At 41.4% G+C, this 22,658-nt stretch overlaps 1 protein-coding gene and 1 long non-coding RNA gene across 4 annotated transcripts in view; one reads left to right on the top strand and one right to left on the bottom strand.

Annotated features, from left to right (window-relative positions):
- TESK2 (testis associated actin remodelling kinase 2) overlaps window positions 1–19,079 on the bottom strand; it is a 149,000-nt gene extending 129,921 nt beyond the window's left edge. Inside the window, exons 1-2 of one of the 2 annotated variants that reach the window (XM_036112644.2) lie at window positions 18,736–19,079; window positions 13,247–13,295 (exon numbers count right to left, since the gene is read on the bottom strand). The gene's annotated coding sequence lies outside the window, so the exon portion shown is untranslated. The remainder of the gene's footprint in view (window positions 1–13,246; window positions 13,296–18,735) is intronic. The other variant, XM_036112645.2, reaches the window with a different exon arrangement.
- Window positions 1–22,658, top strand: part of LOC144381934 (uncharacterized) — a 648,393-nt gene that overhangs the window by 600,189 nt on the left and 25,546 nt on the right. The gene's annotated exons all lie outside the window — the stretch shown is intronic.

The following is a 22,658-nucleotide window of genomic DNA, read 5'->3' as shown; positions in this document are numbered from 1 at the left end:
TGCCAACTCCCAATCATTTTTCTTTTCCATTCTAATATATAGGATTTGTTGTTTCTTACCCTCTCATTTCACAGGAACAAAGTAGAGGAAACTTCACAATAGTGGAGATGAAAATAAAATCCTGCAGTGCACTGAACAGCTATCAACCAATAGCAGGCAGGACATGGCAAAGTGTCAGCGAGCAACCAAAAACTTTCAATATCCATCAAATATAAAATCATGTGTGCACAAAGTTGGTAATGAAGTCCCACAAAGGGACTAAAAAGGATTGCTGAGATTTCAGTGGACTTTTATACCCTGAGTATAAAAAGTAGAAAAGGAATACAAATAATATCCTAATCATATATTGTTTTCTTTCTATTATCATAAAAACTTTCAAAGTCAAAATAAAACAAAGATTGGTTATGGGTAAGATGTGACCCAGAAAACTGGCCATTTTCCAGAATAGGAATACTGACAAGTGCATTAACTATGTATCAAGACCAACCACATGGCAAATCTACATGACAGGTCTGCTCAGCTACTATCCTCTCTGTGGGCCAACATAGCAAATACAGACACATTTCAGGATGACTGCCTAATTAAAAATAAAAGCAATACTGCTGAACTTGCCATCCTACTGTGAAATAATGAGTTGCAGTTTCCATTCAAACCAAAGGCAATCTAACATAAAAACTGGCATCCTGGAGGCTGGGGGGATGGGTTAGCCTGGTGATGGGTATTAAAAAGGGCACGTATTGCATGGAGCACTGGGTGTTATATGCAAACAATGAATCATGGAACACTACATCAAAAACTAATGATGTAATGTATGGTGACTAACATAATAAAATAAAATAAAATAAAAAAACTGGCAACCCCTATTTAATTAGCCATGTATTACACAATGGCACATATTGGTGTCAGACAGATCAAAAGCCAGTTCTTAAAACTATTATTTCTTTTGGATAAACATCTTATCTGCTGTTTTAACTACCATCTACCGGCCTTAGGTCATGACATAAAACAGAAACTTAGGTTGAAAGTTCTAAAGGCATTTAGATTAACTAGTCCAATCTTTTGGTCAATCTAGGAATACCCCTCTGTTAACTTATTCAAATGTTAATTGGGTTCCCACTAGGTACAAGTCATTATGATAAGTGCTATAATATTTACTGAGTATCTACTACAATCCAGACAGTCTTATAAGTGCTTTATATGTTTAATATTCATACCAGCCCTATAAAATAGATATTATCCCTGTTTTATAAATGTGGAAACAAAGATACAAAGGAATTAATTAACTAGTCCAGCTCTTACAGCCAAGAAGTCACAGAGTCAGAATTCAAATCCAAAGCCTGTACTCTTAATCACTATACTACTGCCTCTCTGGGATAAGGATATAGAAAACCAAATAAAACCAGACTCAACCCCTCTAGGAGCTTAGTCTCCTCCCAGAAAGACACATGTAAATCAATGAGTACAATACAGTGTGATAATTGCTAATGACAGATTAGAAAGAAGGAGGGCTTAATTAAGGCACTAACAGTCTAAGACAGAGAATTAGGAAAGAAGATTAAGTGGGACTTTAAAAAGGTGACCAAATGGAAGTAGGAGGTACAAGAGGTACTTAGGATGACTCCAAGTTTAACTAGAATCCTTCCCTTGTTTCAGGTTTGGGTGACTGGGGGAATGAGTAGGATCACCAAAAGGAGATTTTTGAATTGATTCAAATTCACTCCTGGTCTTATTGAAGAGTTTGAGATGCCTGAAGAAATACCAAGAGACAACATTTAGGAAGCAGCTGAAGACACACACTGGAGCTCAGAAGAGAGAACTAGCCTGGAGATACAGACTTGAAACTCATTTACACTTACAAATATTCTAAAGAGTTTCCCAAAGTAGAGAATATGAGTAATAGCTAATATTTACTGAGTTGCTATTATGTGCCAAAGCCCAATCTCCTTCTTTATGTCCTTAAGTGAGATCAGATAAGAGGTAAAGGGAACACCGACATATACAGAACAAAAGAGAAACAACAGAGGTAAAAATAAAACCAAGAGAAAGTATGTCACACAAGCCAAAGCTGGAAATGATGTATCAAATGCCACAAGGTATTCAAATAATATGAAAAAAAGTGTCCCCTGGATTGAACACTACAGAGGGAAGAGTCAGCTCAGCCTACTGAAAAAAACACCACTAACAAAGAACTCGATAATTCCTCCAGTGGCTTGTTCTATTATTAGAAAGTTCTTTTTTTTTTAAGATTTATTTTTTTATTTGAGAGAGAGAGTGTGTAAGCGAGCAGGGGGAGGGGCAGAGGGAGAGGGGGAGAGAGAATCCTCAAGCAAACTCCCAGCTGAGCACAGAGCCCTATGAAGGGCTCGATCCCAGGACCCTGAGATCATGACCTGAGCCAAAATCAAGAGCCAGAGGCTTAACTGACAAGGCAACCCAGGTGCCCCTATTATTAGGAAGTTTGAATTGTTACAAAAGTAATCTTTCCAAAGAAATGAAAGCATAGGGGAACGTCTGCATGGCTCAGTCAGTTAAGCGTCTGCCTTCAGCTCAGGTCATGATCCCAGGGTCCTGGGATCGAGTCCCACATCAGACTCCCTGCTCAGCAGGGAGTCTGCTTCTCCCTCTACCTGCCGCTTCCCCTGCTTGTGCACTCGCTCTCTCTCTCTGGCAAATAAATAAATAAAATCTTTAAAAAAAAAGAAAGAAAGAAAAGCATAGTGTTCTATTCAAATTCTGACTCTGAAGGAGAATTAAGTTATAATGACCAGGGCTGCCTGAGTAACTCAGTAGATTGAACAGCCGACTTCTGATTTCAGCTCAGGTCATGATCTCAAAGTCCTGGGATAGGAGCCCTGTGTCTGGCATGGAGTCTGCTTAAGATTCTCTCTCTCCCTCCCCCACTGCCCACCCCAACTTGTGTGCATGGTCTCTCTCTCAAAAAGTTATAATGACTAAATACAATAATGACACTTGATTGAATCCTGATTTGAACAAACTAGGTATAAGACAACTGTAGAAATTTTAATAAGGACTACTATTAGATAGTAGAAAATCATTTTTAATTTTTTTTAAAGATTTATTTATTTGAGAGAAAGCATGGGCAGGGCGTAGTGGCAGAGGGAAGGATAAGCAGACTCCCCGCTGAGCAGGGAGCCTGATGCAGGGCTCAATCCCAGGACCCCAGGATCATGACCTGAGCCAAAGGCAGACGCTTAACTGACGGAGCCACCCAGGCACCCAGAAAATTATTTTTTTTTATTTATTCATTTTAGTAATCTCTACACCCAATGTGGGGCTCAAACTCACAATCCCAAGATCAAGAATCCCATGCTCTTCCAACTGAGCCAGCCAGGCACCCTGATGATAGTAGAAAATTATTATTAACTTTAAGTGTGACAGTGACATTAAGATTATATAAGACTTATTTTGGGAGAAATAGAGGTGAAATAGCATGTCTGTATTTGCATTAAAATATATCAGAAGAAGTAGATGTAGCACATTTTACAAAATGCTAACAATTGTTATATATGGGAGATGGGTAAATGGGTGTTACATTTTTCTCATAATAACAAACACAAAAAGGCTTCACAAACAAAAGATAAATATTTTGTCAATTAAAAAAAAAAAAAGGGGCGCCTGGGTGGCTCAGTTGTTAAGCGTCTGCCTTCGGCTCAGGTCATGATCCCAGGGTCCTGGGATCGAGCCCCACATCGGGCTCCCTGCTCAGCGGGAAGCCTGCTTCTCCCTCTCCCACTCCCCCTGCTTGTGTTCCTGCTCTCGCTCTCTCTCTCTCTGTCAAATAAATAAATAAAATCTTAAAAAAAAAAAAAAAAAAAAAAAATCCAGGGATGCCTGGTGGCTCAGTCGGTTAAGCATCTGCCTTCGGCTCAGGTCATGATCTTGGGGTCCTGGGATCGAGTCCTGCATCAGGCTCTCTGCTAAGTGGAGAGTCTGCTTCTCCCTCTCACTGTGCTCTCCCTCTCTCGCTCTCAAATAAATAAATAAAATCTTTTAAAAAAATCCAGGGGCACCTGGGTGGCTCAGTCAGTTAAGCGACTGCCTTCAGCTCAGGTCATGATCCCAGGTCCTGGGATTGAGCCCCATATCAGGCTCCTCGCTGAGCGGGGAGCCTGCTTCTCCCCTGCCTGCCATTCCCCTTGCTTGTGTTCTCTCTCTCTCTCTCTGTCAAATAAATAAATAAAATCTTAAAAAAAATCCAGCAAATGAATATAGGTTTATCTTATTTTATTGTGCTTCATGTTATTGTGCTTCACAAATACTGCATTTTTTTTCTTTTACAAATTGAAGTTTGTGGCACTCCTATATTGATTAACTCTATTGGCACCATTTTTCCAACAGCATTTCCTCACTTCATCTCTCTCTGTCACATGTTGGTAATTCTCGCAATACTGCAAACTTTTTCATTATATTTATTATGGTGATCTGTGATCTTTGATGTTACTAACTGGGGACACCACAAACTGTACCATATAAGATGGAGAACTTAATTGAATGTTGTGTGGTCTAACTACTCCACCAGCCAGCTTTTCTCTCTTCTCTCTCCCTCTCCTTGGGCCTCCCTATTCCATGAGACGCAATATTGAAATGAGGATAGTTAATTTTGACTTTCAAGTCTTATTATTTAAGAAACACATTTCATAAAGCTACAGCTGCTATAGAAAGTGATTCCTCTGATGGATCCGGGCAAAATAAATTGAAAATCTTCTGGACAGGATTCACCATTCTAGATGCCAATAAGAACATTTGTGATTCATGGGAAGAGGTCAAAACAGCAACATTAACAAGAGTTTGGAAGAAGGTGATTCTAACCCTCATGGATAACTTTGAGGGATTCAAGACATCAGTGGAGGATATAATTGCAGATAGGCTGGAAATAGCAAGAAAACTAGAATTAGAAGTGGAGCCTGAAGGGGTGCCTGGGTAGCTCAGTCAGTTAAGCATCTGCCCTTCGGCTCAGGTCATGATCTCAGGGTTCTGAGATCAAGCCTCCCGTCAGTCTCCCCACTTCTCCCTCCCCCTCTGTCCTTCCCCCCTCCTCGTCCTTGCTCTCTCTCTCTCTCTCGTGTTCTCTCTCAAATAAATAAGTTAAATCTTATAAATAAATAATAAATAAATAAACAAAAAGAATCTTTAAGAAGTGGGGGCACCTGGGTGGCTCAGTCAGTTAAAGTGTCTGCCTTCGGCTCATGTCATGATCTCAGGGTCCTGGGATCGGGATCCCTGCTCAGCGGGGAGTCTGCTTCTCCCTCTCCCTCTGTCCTCCAACCCCCTGCTCATTCTTGCTCTCTCTCTCTCTTTCTCTCTCTCTCTCAAATAAATAAATAAAATCTAAAAAAAAAAAATTTTTTTAAGTGGAACCTGAAGATGTGACTGAACTGTTAAAATCTCATGATAAAACTTCCTTTTTATGGATGAGCAAAGGAAGTAGTTTCTTGGGATGGAATCTACTCCTGAAGATGCTGTGAAGATTGCTGAAATGACAATAAAAGATTTAGAATATTATATGAACTTAGTTGATAAAGCAGCTGCAGGTTTTGAGAGGACTGACTCCAATTTGGAAAGAAGTACTGCTGTGGGTAAAATGCTATCAAACAGAGTCACATGCTACAGAGGAATCATTCCTGCAAGTAAGAGAAAATTAACGTGGCAAACTTCACTGTTGTCTTATTTTAAGAAATTGCCACAGCCACCTCAACCTTCAGCAACCAGCATGCTGATCAGGCAGTGGCCATCAACACTGAAGCAAGACTCTCCACCAGCAAAAAGATTATGACTTCCTGAAAGCTGAGATGACGGTTAGCATTTTTAGCAATAAAGTACAGTCAACCCTTGAACAACACGTCTGAATTGCATGGGCCCACTTATAAACGAATTTTTGATAAATATGGTGAAGTACTGTAAATGTATTTTCTCTTCCTTATGACTTTCTTAATAACATTTTCTTTTCTCTAGCTTACTTTATTTTAAGAACACAGTACATAATAATATAGGGGCACCTGGTGGCTCAGTCGGTTGGGTGTCCAACTCTTGATTTTGGCTCAGGCCATGATCTCAGGGTTGTAAGCTCAAGCCCTGCATCAGGCTCTGCACTCAGTGGAGGGTCTGCCTGAGATTCTTTCTCTCCCTCTCCCCCTCCCCTCCCTCTGCTTTGCCTGTGCGCTCACTCACTCTCTCTCTAAAATAAATAAATCTTTTTTTGTTTTTAAGATTTTATTTATTTAAGGGGCACCTGGGTGGCTCAGTCATTAAGCGTCTGCCTTCGGCTCAGGTCATGGTCCCAGGATCCTGGGATCGAGCCCCACATCGGGCTCCCTGCTCTGCAGGAAGCCTGCTTCTCCCATTCCCGCTCCCCCTGCTCGTGTTCCCTCTCTTGCTATGTCTCTCTCTGTCAAATAAATAAGTAAAATCTTTAAAAAAAAAAAAAAAGATTTTATTTATTTATTTGACACAGAGAGACACAGCGAGAGAGGGAACACAACAGGGGGAGCGGGAGCGGGAGCAGGAGAGGGAGTGGGAGAGGGAGAAGTAGGCCTCCCGCCGAGCAGGGAGCCCGATGCGGGGCTCGAACCCAGGACCCTGGGATCATGACCCGAGCCGAAGGCAGACGCTTAACAACTGAGACGCCCAGGCGCCCCTAAAATAAATAAATCTTAAAAAAAAGAGAGAGAGAGAGAGAGAGGCACCTGGGAGTCTCAGACAGTTAAGCATCTGCCTTCAGCTCGGGTCATGATCCCAGGGTTTGGGGATCGAGCCCCACGTCAGGCTCCCTGCTCAGTGGGGAGTCTGCTTCTCCCTCTCCCTCTGTGCTCTCTCTCACTCTCTCTCAAGTAAATAAATATTTTAAAAAAAAAGAAGAATACAGTACATAATATATATACATATATAAAATATGTGTTAATCAGCTGTTTATATTATTGGTAAGGCTTCCAGTCAACAGCAGGCTAGTAGTAGTTAAGTTAAATGCAGATATGACCATATAGGGGGTCAGCACCCCAACCCCTGTGTTATTCAGGGCCCACTGTATTTTTTAATTAAGGTGTGTATACCTTTTTAGACATAATGCTACTGTACACTTAACAGACTACAGTATGGTGTAAACATAAATTTTATATGTATGGGAAACCAAAAAATTCACTTTGCTCACTTTATTACAATATTCACTTTATTGTGGAATGAAATACACCTGTAATATCTCCAAGGTATGCCTGCACAGCACAGACATCACAAATACCAACACCAGAAATGTAAAAACCAACTGCTCTTATGTTGCGTAAATGAGTACTTACTGTTTGGAATAAAATTTCTAACGAAGCAGCATATGTATATTCAAAAACTGCTATATCTCAAATGGTTTAGATGGAATAGCAGATGATGGTGAACTGTGCTAGATCATTCAAAAAGGATCTAGTGATGTCAAAGACAGTGAAGTTTAAAAAGCATGTAAAGGCATAAAACTTCATGAAATGAGAGCAGGAAAAAGTGATTTTTTCTATTTTTTTATATTTTATAATATATTATTATATATTTAAAATATATGTGTGTCACTAAAATAAATAGCGCAAGTTTTAAAAATGCTGATTCCAATTAGTAGTTTAATGATCTTGAACATGTTACTTAAATTCTACCCTTATCTATAAAAGAGATATTAACTATATCTCATTTAGTTATTATGAGAATTAAATGAGAACATACTAAAGAGTTAAAGGATTAAAATGGGGGCACCTGGGTGGCTCAGTCGTTAAGAGGCTGCCTTCAGCTCAGGTCATGATCCCAGGGTCCTGGGATGGAGCCCAGTATCAGGCTCCCTGCTCAGGAGGGAAGCCTGCTTTCCTCTCCCACTCCCCCTGCTTGTGTTCCCTCTTTCGCTGTGTGTCTCTCTGTCAAATAAATAAATAAAATCTTTAAAAATTTTTTAAAAAAATAATAAAGGATAAAAATGCATATATGAAGTACCAGGCAAGGTGCCTGTCACACAGTAAACATTTAATAAATGTGAATTCCCTTTCCTCTCCCTTCCCTGTTCCATCCTTAATCCTAGTTCTGAATGCTGCAAATTAAGAATATTTTTTTCTTCTTTATGATAGCTTTTCAGTCTTCCCCAGGGCAAAATATATAAAGTCTTTCAGGTTTCCCATGGAACATGGCATCAAGATCTCCCTGGTTACCTTTTTTAAAGTTTAGCCTTAATTGCCATCCAAACTGTCAAAGACCTGCTAAAACACAATAGCAAAAAATGTAAACAATATTAAATATATAATCTAACTAGGACAAAATTGAATAGGACTATTATTTCCCATAATCTGGATATAAAGAACATAGTTTCTGATCTTCTAAGCATACTAAATGTATCTATAATTTTGAAAGCTGGAACATGAAACTTGACACAAGGTAAACTGATATTAGACCCCATTCAAATAAGCTGAAATGCTAAGTATTAGGGGGATGTGCGAATTTCTAGGATAATATCTCTTTTGATAAATGTTCCTTTTTTGCTGTTGTTGTTGTTCCTATTTTAAGAAGACCTGAACATGACCACTTAGGTCAGACAGGCCACTTTTTTTTTTTTTTTTTAAGATTTTATTTATTTATTGGACAGAGACAGCGAGAGACGGAACACAAGCTGGGAGAGTGGGTGAGGGAGAAGCAGGCCTCCCACTGAGCAGGGAGCCCAAGGCGGGGCTCAATCCCAGGACCCTGGGATCATGACCCAAGCTGAAGGCAGACGCTTAATGATTGAGCCACCCAGGCGGCCCACCACCGCCCCTTTTTTTAAGATTTTATTTATTTGTCAGAGAGAGAGAACACAAGCAGGGAGAGCGGCAGGCAGAGGGAGAAGCATACTCCCTGCTGAGCAAGGAGCCCAATGCAGGCTTCAAACCCAGACCCTGGGATCATGACCCGAACCAAAGACAGACACTTAACCGACTGAACCACCCAGGCATCCCAACTCATCTCTTCTAATAAAGTGAGTTAGAAGGCTATTTCAGAGACTGTGGGAAAGAAAGCAATCAAGAGGAAAGAGGAAGTTAGTTCTGGGGCTAGGGTAGGCTATTCTATAGTTTACATTACAAAGGTCAAAGGAGGAATATGATAAAAGGGAAAACAAAATTAATAACATGAAGTATTATCAAAAAATATTCCCGGGCACCTGGGTGGCTCAGTTGGTTGCGCATCTGCCTTCTGCTCAGGTCATGACCCTGGGATCCTGGGATCGAGCCCCACTTCAGGGCTCCCTGCTCAGTGGGGAGTCTGCTTCTCCCTCTGCCTCTGCCCCTCCCACTGCTCAGGCTCTCCCTCTTTCTCTCTCTGTCAAATAAATTTTAAAAATCTTTTTTTTTTTTTTAAAGGTTTTATTTATTTATTTGACAGAGAGAGACACAGCAAGAGGGGGCACAGCAGGGGGAGTGGGAGAGGGAGAAGCATGCTCTCTGCGGAGCAGGGAGCCCGATGCAGGGCGCAATCCCAGGACCCTGGGATCATGACCTGAGCTGAAGGCAGACACGTTAATGACTGAGCCACCCAGGCACCCCTAAATAAAAAAAATCTTAGAAAAAAAATATTCCCCCCAAAATATTTTTATTCAACATTGTTTCCTTCTCGAATGTATTATTTCCACTAAAGGGAATATTTTATAGCCATTAAAAATGACAGCTACGATAAGCACACAAAGATATATGTATAAGAGTATTAACTTACACATTGTCATTATCAGTAACAGGATAAAACTAGAGACAATCCAAATGTCCATCAATAGGGAGAGGTTAAATTGTACACCCATATAATTTAATATTATATAGTCATTAAAAGAACGAGGTCAATTCTATACCTACTAACATAGAAAGATGTCCAAGTTTCACTGTTCAGTGATAATAGCAAGTTGCAAAATAGATTGAATAGCAGGATCTTTTTTTTTTTTTTAGTATAACAGTGAACATTATATCCTCTTATCTACAAAATAGAGATAAATATTAACTATATCTCACTGGGTTATTATGAGAATTAAATGAGTATATGCTTAGAAAACAATTTAGAGGAATATATACACGAAACTGTCATCCTGGTGGAGGAAGTGATTATGAGACACTCATTTTTTTTATGGAATACATTCAGTATAGTGGCTTCTTACAATGATCATGCATTACTTTTATTTCAAAAATGAAGATAAGGGGCGCCTGGGTGGCTCAGTCGTTAAGCGTCTGTCTTCGGCTCAGGTCATGATCCCGGGGTCCTGGGATCAAGCCCCACATCGGGCTCCCTGCTCCGCAGGAAGCCTGCTTCTCCCTCTCCCACTCCCCCTGCTTGTGTTGCCTCTCTTGCTGTCTCTCTCTCTGTCAAATAAATAAATAAAATCTTTAAAAAAAAAAATAAAAGATAAAAAGGTGGAACTAAAAACTATTTCTTCATCCCTCCTGCAATAGTAGCTTAGACCACATGAGAATAGTAGCTTAGACCACATTTATGATATATGTGAAATGGGAAGAGGGAAGGGCAAAGAATGTAAAAATTGAATAGTCAGTGATTTAAAAAATTTTTTAAGATTTTATTCATTCATTTGAGAGGGAGAGAGTGAGTGCGAGAGCGAGAGAGAGAGAGACAGAGTGCACAAGTGGAGGGAGGGGCAGCGGGAGAAGCAGACTCCCAGCTAAGTAGGAAGCCCAATGGGGGGCTCCATCCCAGGACCCTGAGATCAGGACCTGAGCCAAAGGCAGATGCCCAACCAAGTGAGCCAACCAGGTGCCCCCTTAGTATGGCTTTTAAAGACTATGCTCTATTAAAACTGGCCTAATCATACCCCAGACTTAACCCACCTTTCAAGTGTAGCTTTCCCTTCCTATCTCAGCTGAAGTGATACTCACCTCATTCTAGCTGTTATACTCAGTTAATGTCTTCTTGGTCTTCCTATCTCCACTCTTGCACCTGTTCCAATCTATTCTCCAAGGGGAGTAAACTTTTGAGAACTCTTCGTGTGTGATACAAAGGCTCTTTCTTATTTGGCCTCATCCCTTATCTCTACCCTCATCTCTCTCTACTCCTTTCCACAAACAAAATCTACTGCAGACACAAAGAATTACTTGTAGAGCTCTGCTCACACTTTAATGCCTATACAGGTAACATTCTTTCTCCCTGGCATGTTCTTCCTGACCTCTTCTACATAGCTCTCTCAGTAATCATCTCACATGGGAAGTGTCCTCTGACCCCTCAATCTCCTTTTTGTGTGTGTGTGTGCTTTGATAATGCCTTGCACAAATCTCTGCTGTTACCGTAATTACACAGTATTTCAATTGTTTATCCGTCTCTTTCACTGGACTATGAGCTCTATAAGGACTTAGACTCAAACTTACTCACCTCCAAATGAACTGTGGCATATAAATTTCAATCCTACCATATCAAAATTTACAGTAGAGAAAAAAATGAAAATAAGTAGGCCATTCAGATTCCATACTTTCTATGTAAAAGCATATTCATTTTTTCATTCACTCAGTCAACAAACATTTATTTAGTACCTACTAGGGGCCAGGTACTTTGCCAAGCCCTAGAGAGTTGGTGATGACAATACAGACATAAACACAGAAAGCACAAAAAGAATTCTGAAAGGGTACACCCAAAATGTTAAAATTGGCCATTAACATTTAGACTCTAGGGAAGATGTGAATAATTTATATCTTTTCCTTTAAAATCACCTCTATTTTCCTATTCTACCTTAATGAAAATGCATTAATTTATAATCACACATACACACATATACGTGAGGTGTCCTCCCAAATTACAAATTCCTACCCATCAGTAGAAATACAATACCCGTGGTAAATAATGTATAAATTTGTGAATCATAGCTAATGTGAAAGCAAAACAAATTTTGAGAACTTTTAATCAGATTCTAATTAAAGAATTCTAATATGGGGGGCCTGCATGGCTCAGTTGGTTGAGCAGCTGCCTTTGGCTCAGGTCATGATCCTGGAGTCCTGGATCGAGCTCTGCATCAGGCTCTCTGCTTCTCCCTGTCCCCTCCCGCAACTCATTCTCACTTTCTCTCTCTTTCTTTCTCTCTCAAATAAATAAAATCTTTTTTTAAAAAGTTTAAAAAATAAAATTTAATTTAAAAAAAAAGAATTCTGGGGCGCCTGGGTGGCTTAGTCGTTAAGCGTCTGCCTTCAGCTCAGGTCATGATCCCAGGGTCCTGGGATCGAGCCCCGCATTGGGCTCCCTGCTCCGCGGGAAGCCTGCTTCTCCCTCTCCCACCCCTCCTGCTTGTGTTCCCTTTCTCGCTGTGTCTCTCTCTGTCAAATAAATAAATAAAATCTTTAAAAAAATAAAAAAATAAAAAATAAAAAATAAAGAATTCTAATATAAAGAACAAAACTAAAGTATGCAAAAATACTTCAGGATTTCCACAGTCCCTACTTTTGAAAAAGATCCCATGCAAATTGTCCGAGAAAAACAATGACCACAACATCAATACTACCAGTTTTCCACACTGCAGAAAGATAATTATGTCATTGTATTCCACTTAATGCAGAAGAGATGACAGCCTCTCTACAATTTATTCAGAAGACAAATTAATAAATAACACCATATTTCATGTGTATAATGATTTACAGTTTATAGTTCACAAAGTACTTTGACCTTCAAAATAACTGTTTTCTTGTTCCCACTGGGTAGATAAAAAGTGAAGGATGAAAATGGAGAAGGCCTTTCTAACTATGACTCAAAATCCAAAAGCCATAAAAGAAAAGATTAAGAAATTTGTCTACATAAAAAAGAAAAATTTGTCTACATAAAAATACATGTAAATCTAAAAGTTTTTCATGGGAATAAAATAAAAGAAGTCAGAAGACAAATATCAAAATGGGAAAATATTTGTAACACATAATACATACCACAGGAAAAAATATATCACATATGTATGAACTATATAAAGTATATATGTGTGTATGTACATATGTATAATATATAAAAAGAGACATAGAAATTAATAGAAAAGAGACCTATGACAACAGATAAATCAGAATTTAAACAGGTAGTTTATAGAAAATGAAATATGAATAACTCAAACAACATAAAAAGATGCTTAACTTTAACATTATTTTTTAAAACTTAAAACTACTCTGGGTACCATTTTTCTCTATCAGACTGGCAAAAATTCAACTTTGATAACAGCAAAGCATAATATTAACAACACTGATCCTAGAGCCAGAGTGCTTAGTTTGAATTTCTGCCACAGTACCTGTATGATCTGGGCAAGTCTCTTAAATTCTCTTCCTCAATTTATTCACCTGAAAAATAGAAACAATAATAGTACCTATCTCAAAGGGATATTAGTAAGATTAAATGAAGTAATATATATAAAGCAGTTTGAATAGTATCTAGCACATAGTTAGCACCTTATAAGTATTAGCTATGATACAGCTAATGTTGGTGAATGAACAGGCAATGTATATTAGAACAACCTCTAAGGAAAGCAATTTGGCAAAATTTCACAGTCATAAATGCATATATCCTTTGACTTAGAAATCCCACTTTCTGGGGTGCCTGACAGCACCTGCCTTCCGCTCAGGTCATGATCCCAGGGTCCTGGGATCAAGCCCCGCCTGCCTTGAGCTCCCTGCTCAGCGGGGAGTCGGCTTCTCCCTCTCCCTTTGCCCCTGCCCCGGCTCATGCTCTCTCTCATGCAGGCACTCTCACTCAAATAAATAGAATCCTTTTTTTTAATAAAGATTTATTTATTTATTTGAGAGAGAGAGCGCACGGAGGGGCAGAGGGAGACAGAAAGGAAGAATATTAAGCAAGCTCCACGCCCAGTGCAGAGCTCAACACGGGCTCAATCCCACGACCCCCAGATCATGACCTGAGCCAAAATCACAAGTCCGATGCTTAACCAACTGAGCCACCCAGGTACCATAATAAATAGAATCTTTAAAAGAAAAAGAAAAAAAAAGAGGGGCACCTGGGTGGCTCAGTCAGTTAAGTGCCTGCCTCCGCTCAGGTCACGAACTCAGGGTCCTGGGATCAAGCCCCGCATCGGGCTCCCTGCTCAGCGGGAAGTCTACTTCTCCCTCTCCCTCTGTCACTCTCCCTGCTTGTGCTCTCTCGCTTTCTCTCTCTCTATCAAATAAATAAATAAAATCTTTTTTTAAAAAGCAATTAAAGGGGCGCCTGGGTGGCTCAGTCGTCAAGCGGTCTGCCTTCGGCTCAGGTCATGATCCCAGGGTCCTGGGATGGAGCCTAGCATCAGGCTCCCTGCTCCGCGGGATGCCTTCTTCTCCCTCTGCCACTCCCCCTGCGTGTGTTCCCTCTCTCGCTGTGTCTCTCTCTGTCAAATAAATAAATAAAATCTTTAAAAAAAAATTTTAATTGCTTTTTAATATTTATTTATCTTTAAAAGATTTTAATTGCTTTTTAATATTTATTTATTTTTAAAAGATTTTTAATGGCTTTTTAATATTTATTTATTTATTTTTAAAATATTTTATTTATTTATTTGATAGAGACACAGCGAGAGAGGGAACACAAGCAGGGGGAGTGGGAGAGGGAGAAGAAGGCTTCCCGCAGAGCAGGGAGCCTGATGCTGGGCTCCATCCCAGGACCCTGGGATCATGACCTGAGCCGAAGGCAGACACTTAACGACTGAGCCACCCAGGCGCCCCAAAAGCAATTAAAAATTTTTTTTTAAATTATCACAAGTAGGCCTCTAACTGAAACAACCACCCACTCTGAGTGCTCAGCAAAAATAATACTAATGAGACCACACTGAAGTCATCTCCATATGATGACTTGGAAAATAGTATAATACCCATTGTTGGTCCAAAACAGTCAGCATCACCCACACTATACATTGTAATAATCGGGCTTCACTTACTGGAAGGAGATGAAATTCTCATAAAGGCCTTTATCATAGATTTCAAATTCCAACACAAAGTTCATTTTGCTGAACAATGAAGTGTACAACACTAAGAATATATCTACAAACACTTTCACATAGGGAAAAAAAAACATTAAATCAAGTCAGCTTTCTACTCTAAGTAAGCCAGGGAATTAGTACATGTAAATATGTAATTTTCCTTTTACAATTAATATAAGCACAGGGACGCCTGGGTGGCTCAGTCAGTTAAGTGTCTCCCTTGGACTCAGGTCATGATCCCAATGTCCTGAGATCAAGTCCCACATCCGGCTCCTTGCTCAGCAGGGAGCCTGCTTCTCCCTCTGCCTGCCACTCCCCCTGCTTGTGTGTGTGCGCTCTCTCTCTCTCTGACAAATAAATAAATACTTTAAAAAAAAATTAACATAAGCACGAAATGTTGTTGGGGATTCTGGGGTAGAGAGTCCCTAGCTTAGTCTCCCAACATATACACTTTTAAACACAATTGAATAGGCCCACCAAAAGATTTTTGAGACCATCCCCATTATACATCTGTATGAGAGAATAAGATATCATAGATCCAGGGCACAGGAACTTGACATTAATTCGCACAAACAACTATATCACCTAGTACTACTTCCTTTTTTTTAAGATTTTATTTATTTATTTGTCAGAGAGAGAGCGAGAGAGCACAAGCAGGAGGAGCGGCAGGCTCCCGATGTGGGACTCGATCCCAAGTCCCTGGGATCATGACCCAAGCCGGAGGCAGGTGCCTAACCCACTGAGCCACCCAGGCGTCCCCTAGTACTACTTTCTAACAAGTAATAAGGAACCTCCAATTCAATCCTGGATCCCTCAGTTCTGAGCAGCCCCACCTATAGAACCCAGTATCTCCTCTGTTCCATTTCCTGCTATCATACTAGGCAATTATGACATCCATACCAATGACATATTCAACATACTTCACAGTCCCGTAACCTCCTACTACTTCAATAACCTGTACTTCCATTCCCCTTCAACAGCACTATAACAGTTATATCCTGTTTTGTTTTGTTTAAGATTTTATTTATTTATTTGACAGAGAGAGAGCACAAGCAGGGGGAGCTGCAGAGGGAGAGGGAGAAGCAGGCTCTCCACTGAGCAGGGAGCCAGGTGCAGGGCTCAATCCCAGGACCCTAAGATAATGACCTGAGCCAAAGGCAGACGCTTAACTGACTGAGCCACCCAGGCACCCCTATACCCTGTTGTTGTTTTTTTATCTTGAAATAATGAACTCTCAGCTGTCCCATTCTATATTTATTTTTTTTGTAGTAATCTCTAAACCAATTGTGGGGCTCAAACTCACAACCCCAAGAGCCGCATACTCCTCCTCTGACTGAGCCAGCAAGGCACCCCTCCCCTTCTGTATTTCTTAAAGAACCTGGTCTTCAACCACATTTCTGATTGTCTCCTTATTCTCCAAGTACACTAGCCCTTCTGAAGGTTTTACTTCTTAAAACCCCAGCTTGGACTCTCAGACTCCATCATAATTCCCACACTATCACTAGCATTGTAAAGTTACTCTCCTTTTTATCTTCCTTTCTTATATATTCCAATTCTGGATCAACCCAACCATCTTTTCTGCACTCCCACTCTTAGGCTGCTGGAGAAAGTGTAAAATCCATGCTACTGGGCCCCATTAGAAATATATTATTTCTAACTTTTACTAGGCCCTCAATGGTGTCAGCAATCTTTTTTTTATCCTTAATCTATTTTCATTTTCCATTGAAGATTTCCATGGCCCTAATACTCACCATAGTTCCTTCAGTCTCCAGAAATAATTGACTTCTCTACAGATAACTAATCACATCAAGAAAATAAGACCATCTGTCACACTCCCCCACGTTCTTTTCCTTCTACCACAACATTATCCATCTTAACTTCTATCCTTTTAGTATCAAAGAATGAAATGCCCTGGGGCCCTGCTCATGCTCTCGCTCACTATCTCTGTCTCCAATAAATAAAATCTTTAAAAAAAAAAAAAAAGAAATGCCCAACATATTTCCTAGATAAAATTTCCCCTCAACCTACAAAACTGTTTCACCCATACTAAAAAAAAAAACAAAACCCACACACACGTGCCATAGTGGAAAGTTCAAATTCTTGCCTACAGGCTTCCCAGTTGTAAAAGAGGAATACTGATACCTAAACCACAAGGCTGGTGTGATCTATAAAGCATCTTTACAGTACCTGACATAGAGTATATTCTCAATAAAGACGTTACCAGCAGCTCTCTTTCACAACCACACTTGCTGAAAGAGTAATTTTCCTCACTGCCTCCCATTTGTTCCTCAATCCATCTCACATTGCCACCATTGCACAATTCAAAGTGTCTTTCAGAGGGAAAAAGTGATCACCTAATTGCTAAATTCAGTGGTTTCTTTCTAATCATCATTCTACTTGAGCTTTGCAGCACCTAACAGTGATGGTCATCCCCTCCCATATTGAAACCCTTCTTCCTTTGGTCTCTATTATAATGCTATTCTGTTCTTATTCTTGTCCCATTCCTTTAACCTCTGTTTCTCAGTGTCTATTACCCTTCAAACAATGATGTTCCTTCTGGTCCACAGCCCTTTTCTTCTTTCAGTATTACCATCCCATACTAAGTCTTCAAATATCCCTGTTTTATATTCTCTGTTGACCCTCAAATTTATGTATTCAGTTCCAACCTCACTCCCAATTTTCAGACCCAAATTTCCAGCAAACCACAGTGACATCTGAAAAACACCTCAAATTAAACATGTCCAAAACGAAATTCATTACCTTTCCTCAAAACTGCTTCTTTATGTTCCCTATTACAATTAACACTACCAATGCATCCCACCAACAAAGTCAGAAACCTCCACTAACCCTCTCAACTCTGGAAACTTCATGGAATTGAAACCTCCTGGAAGTGCATGCCACCCTCTTCATTTTCCTACCACTATTCCAGTTCATCCCCTCTGACCTGGATTAGCACACTGGTTTCCTGCCTACCTAGGCTTTCTGCCTCAACACTGTCTTCACTTTCAATTCTTCCTCCACATGCTCACCAGAGATAATCAATCACACCAAACTCCGGCTTACAAAACCTTCAGTGGCTCCCCATACCTACAGAATAGAGTCCAAATTCTTCAGCAAGGTTTTCTCAGAGTTATAAACGGAAAGGTCTCTAAATCAGACAAACATGGGTTTCATTTCTAGCTAAATCTAAATACTGGCTTAGTCCAGAGTCTTCCAAGTGAAGTGTAAGAGACAGAAGAGGGAAAAGGAAGGATGGGGAGAATAAGGATGACAGGAGGAGGGAAAAGAGAGGGACGCGGTAGTGTCTTGGGGAGGGGTGGGGAGTGAGGGCAGAGTACTTTAACGTAGAAGGGGAAAGTCTCCAGGGAAGAGTATGTTTGAGAGAAGTAAAGTGAAGGAGTCCAGATCTCTGAGGGACGAGGGAGGCTCTCAGCGTGGAGTTGGAGCTATCTGAAACAAGAGTTCTCCGAGAAAATGAGGGCTTCCTGAGTCTCTCAAGTGAGAAAAGTCCCTGAGAAGAGTCAAGGACCAGGTCCCTGATAACGAAGGAACTTCTAATGGGTTCCCGGCCTCTGAGGCGAGGAAGCGGGGGTAGGGGTGGGGGCTGTCCCGGGACCCTGAGGAAAGTGAAAAGGGAAGGGAAAGGGATCGAGGAGTATCCCCCAGCCGCTCAGAGGAGGACCTTGGGAAGCGAAGGGGTCCTGTCGGTGCTGAGAGACCCTAGCGCCAATGCTCCGGAGCCGTGGCGGCGTAGGAGCCGCGCGCGCGGGCCAGGGCGCCCCGGGCTTGTGCCCTATGCGCTCTCTTGGCGTTACCTGAGGCGGGACTGAGCAGCCAGAGGGGTGCCGGCGCGGGCGGGAGGCGGAGGCAGCAGCAAAGTGGGAGCATAGTAGCCCTCACAGCTCGGAAGCGGCAGAGGCTCTTAGCCTGCGGAGGTGGTGGGGATCCCTCGCGCAGAAGCCGGCGACTCGGCGGAACTAGCGGCAGCGAAGGACGAGGAGGCTACTGCCATGGCCCCGCAGTCGGGACCGTTCCCCCCGTCCGTCTGGCGGGGCCAGGAGGATGATCCCAACGGCGAGCCAGAAAAGGCAGCTGAAACTCCGCTGAGCTCCGCGGCCGCGAGCGACTAAAACGCCTGCCCAGCCAGGCAGGGGGACTTGGGCGGGGCTTAAGGTGAGCACGCCCCTCTCCTCAAGCCTCCGAGCAGCCAATCAATCGTCAATCTTTGATAAACGAGCTAGTGGAATTACCCAATTAGCATTAGGAATGCCACGTGGTATGAGGGTGGCCTCAATAGGCGTCCGGGAAAGCCAATCAACAGCCCTAGGCGCCAACTCTGGAAGACTGTAAGACGAAGAGAACCAATAGGAAGGAAGAGGAGGTTAAAAACAGAAGGGGCAGTGTGTTGGGAAGGCGGAACCAAGGAGGAGGGAATACACCTGGGGGAAACCCAAGTCCCGAGCCTCCACCGGGGGGGCGGACAGTAAACACGGGAGAGAACAATCATTGGTAATTAATAAAACCAACAGAAAATGGATTCCACTGACGCGGCTTTTCGGTTGGTGAAGGGTATAGCTAAGTAAGGACTACCTGAATAAAGAAAACCTATATGAACACAGAATCCTGCAGGACCTCAGTATAGTGGAAAAACTGATACATAAACTATTATTAGCTACTTGAGATAGTAAAAGCAATGGGTAGGGTTAAAATGCTGAGGCAGCTATTCATCTAGACTGAGATTTGATTTGGTGAAGGCTTCTTGGAGGTGATAACACTTGGGCTGGCTTGAAAACTGAAATTTTTGGAAAAAGCTGCATACGGACTGAGAATTCTGTTCAACATGCACATATTTCCTTCCTCATGCTTTCCATATACCTGGACTTCAGGTGCTCATAATCTCACGCCTGAGCAGATTGGAACAGGGCTAGAGCTTCCAGGGCGAGAGCAGGCAAAGAAACACTGGAGTATGGGCCTTCCTGCACCAGTACTCCCTTGGATAAGAGACCTCTTTTCAGACATCTTTAGACGTACCTCTACTGTAAGGGTCTTGACAGATGAGTGGGATTTGAATAGGAGTATAGGTGGTGTGCATTCCTGCGGCAATAAAGTTTAAGAAATGTATGATTTCAGTCATATGTGGAATCTAAAAAACAACGAATGAATAAACAAACAAAAAGCATAACCAGACCTGTAGCCTGGTTATGGAGGCTACATATGGAGAACAAACTGATGGTTGCTGGAGAGGACAGGGACACAATGGGTGAAGGGGAGTGACAGGCTTTCAGTTATGGAATGAATAAATAATGAGAATAAAAGGCACAGCATAAGGAATGTAGTCGATGATATTATATTAGCATTGTGTGGTAACAGATGGTAGCTACACTTGTGGTGAGCATACCATAATGTATAAACTTGTCCAATCACTATGTTGTACACCTGAAAGTAATATATTATTGTGTGTCAACTACACTTAAATAAAAAAAAATTTTAAAGATATGTGATAGGAGACAACAATAGAGGTTAAATGTGGGCTTAAATGCCTAATTTGTCCTTTCTATTTTATGCTGTGAGAACTGTCAAAGGTTCTTGAGCAGAGTAGCCTTAACAGGATACTGTTTTAGTTAGATTAATTGGTAGCTCACAGTATCTCCAAAAGGAGAAAAAAAATCACCCCAGCCCAGTACCATTGGCCCAAAGCCTTTTCTGTATCATTCTTATGGCAATACATAATGTGCTGCCACCTGGTGACAGTTCAAATACCATTGTTCCACATTGCTATTGAATTTTTCTGTTATTAGAGCCCTGGCACTCTTGCAAACCTGTCTCCCACAAAGCCTGATGCAAAGTAGTTGATAAATAAGTACAGCGCTTGTACCAAGTAGAATTGAATAATGCCATCATACCAGATGTATTATTTGCCCAATGAAAGATGTAAAAAACAAAGATTACTTGTACCTTGAGTAGGAAGATGAGCCTTGATGGCAAGTATTTAATTTTTTGAACAAGTTCTGTTTGACCCAAGTCTGATCTCTACCATTCCACTCTCGGCAATCTCTTTTTTCTTTTAAGATTTATGTATTTATTTGAAAGAGAGGGAGAGATGGGGGGGAGGTAGAGAGAGAGGGAGAGAATCTCAAGCAGACTCCCCACTTAATCCCATCACCCTGAGATCATGAGAAAGAGTTGGATGCTTGACCGACTGAACCATCCAGGTGCCCCTCAGCAATCTCCTTAATACTGAGGGGAAAGAACCAAGGGAATGCCTTACAGCTATTCAGGTGTCAAAGGTCCACTCTTCATGACCTGTCTGCTACTTAGGCCAAGGCCTTGAATATACCCCATAACAGGAAGTAGTTCCTACCTACTCATTTCACCCTTTTATTATGCTTTTATTTCAGATAATTGTCTCCTCTTCCCAGCTAGATGGAGCTAAGAGCTGGGACCCTTATGAGCCCACTGTACATCTTAGCTGAGGGCAAATACATACCACGGCTGGTATGTACTATGCTCAATAAATATCCACTATCCTTTGTCTATATTTAGCAGTGGAAGAGACCTCATGAGATCTTAGTGGGATGCTGCTGCTTCTAAGGAAATCTTGGACTGCATTGTCTAGAATACAAAATCTAGTTAAGGTGAAAGTAAAGCTGCCCTTAGTCTACATAGAAAGATATACTTCCAACCAAGTGATGGAAGGATTAGAACCAATAGCCACAAGGCCTATTTTTTAATATAATAGGAAATATCAGAGTACATCACTTCTAGTGATTCAATGAGTATTAAATCATGAAATCTGGGGGTGCCTGGGTGGCTCAGATGGTTAAGCGTCTGCCTTCCGCTCAGGTCATGATCCTGGGGTCCCAGGATCGAGTCCTGCACCGGGCTCCCTGCTCAGCGGATGGTCTGCTTCTCCTTTTCCCTCTGTGCTCACGCGCTCTCGCTCTCTCTCTCTCAAATAAATAAATAAAATCTTTTTAAAAAATACATCATGAGGGGTGCCTGGGTGGCTCAGTCGTTAAGCGTCTGCCTTCAGCTCAGGTCATGGTCCCAGGGTCCTGGGATCTAGCCCCGCATCGGGCTCCCTGCTCCGCAGGAAGCCTGCTTCTCCCTCTCCCACTCCCCCTGCTTGTGTTCCCTCTTTCGCTGTGTCTCTCTCTGTCAAAAAATAAAATAAAATCTAAAAAAAAAAAAATACATCATGAAATTTGTTTTATTTAGTAAATATATACATGTATATATCATTTAACAAATATATACATGTATATTTACCACGATGTAAACTGTATTTCTTACCGGAGGTCTCAGTCAAAAAATTTTAAAAGCCACTGGATTAGAGGCAGAAACTGAAAGAAAAGAGACCAGGAAACTGCTACAAAAATGCAAGCTGGGTTGGGCTGCTGAGGATGAAGCGGTGTGGCGGGACTGGAGTAAGCCTTAAGAGGCAGAAGTTGAAGATGAGGAGAGGAAGCCTTCTACTACTCAGGTCCAGGGCCTACCTGAATGTCTCGCTCTCCTCTGCATCCCCATAGCAACACTGCCCCAGAGCACTGTCCTACCTCATTCTACCCACCAGAACGGGAGCTCCCATCTTCTTCCAAGTTCCACTAAGCACAGGGCTTGCACTCAGAAGGTACAGCTATAAATATCTATGAACTTGGGAGTTCAGAGAGAGAGAGATGGCAGGAAGCAGTCAAGTAACAGGAGAAAGAAAAGGTACAGTTAAGTCTATCCCATGTAG

This window comes from Halichoerus grypus, chromosome 5 (genome assembly GCF_964656455.1).
Source record: "Halichoerus grypus chromosome 5, mHalGry1.hap1.1, whole genome shotgun sequence".
Lineage (NCBI taxonomy): Eukaryota > Metazoa > Chordata > Mammalia > Carnivora > Phocidae > Halichoerus > Halichoerus grypus.
The sequence above is the reverse complement of the archived record's forward strand: the minus strand, read 5'-3'. Positions and strand labels throughout refer to the sequence as shown.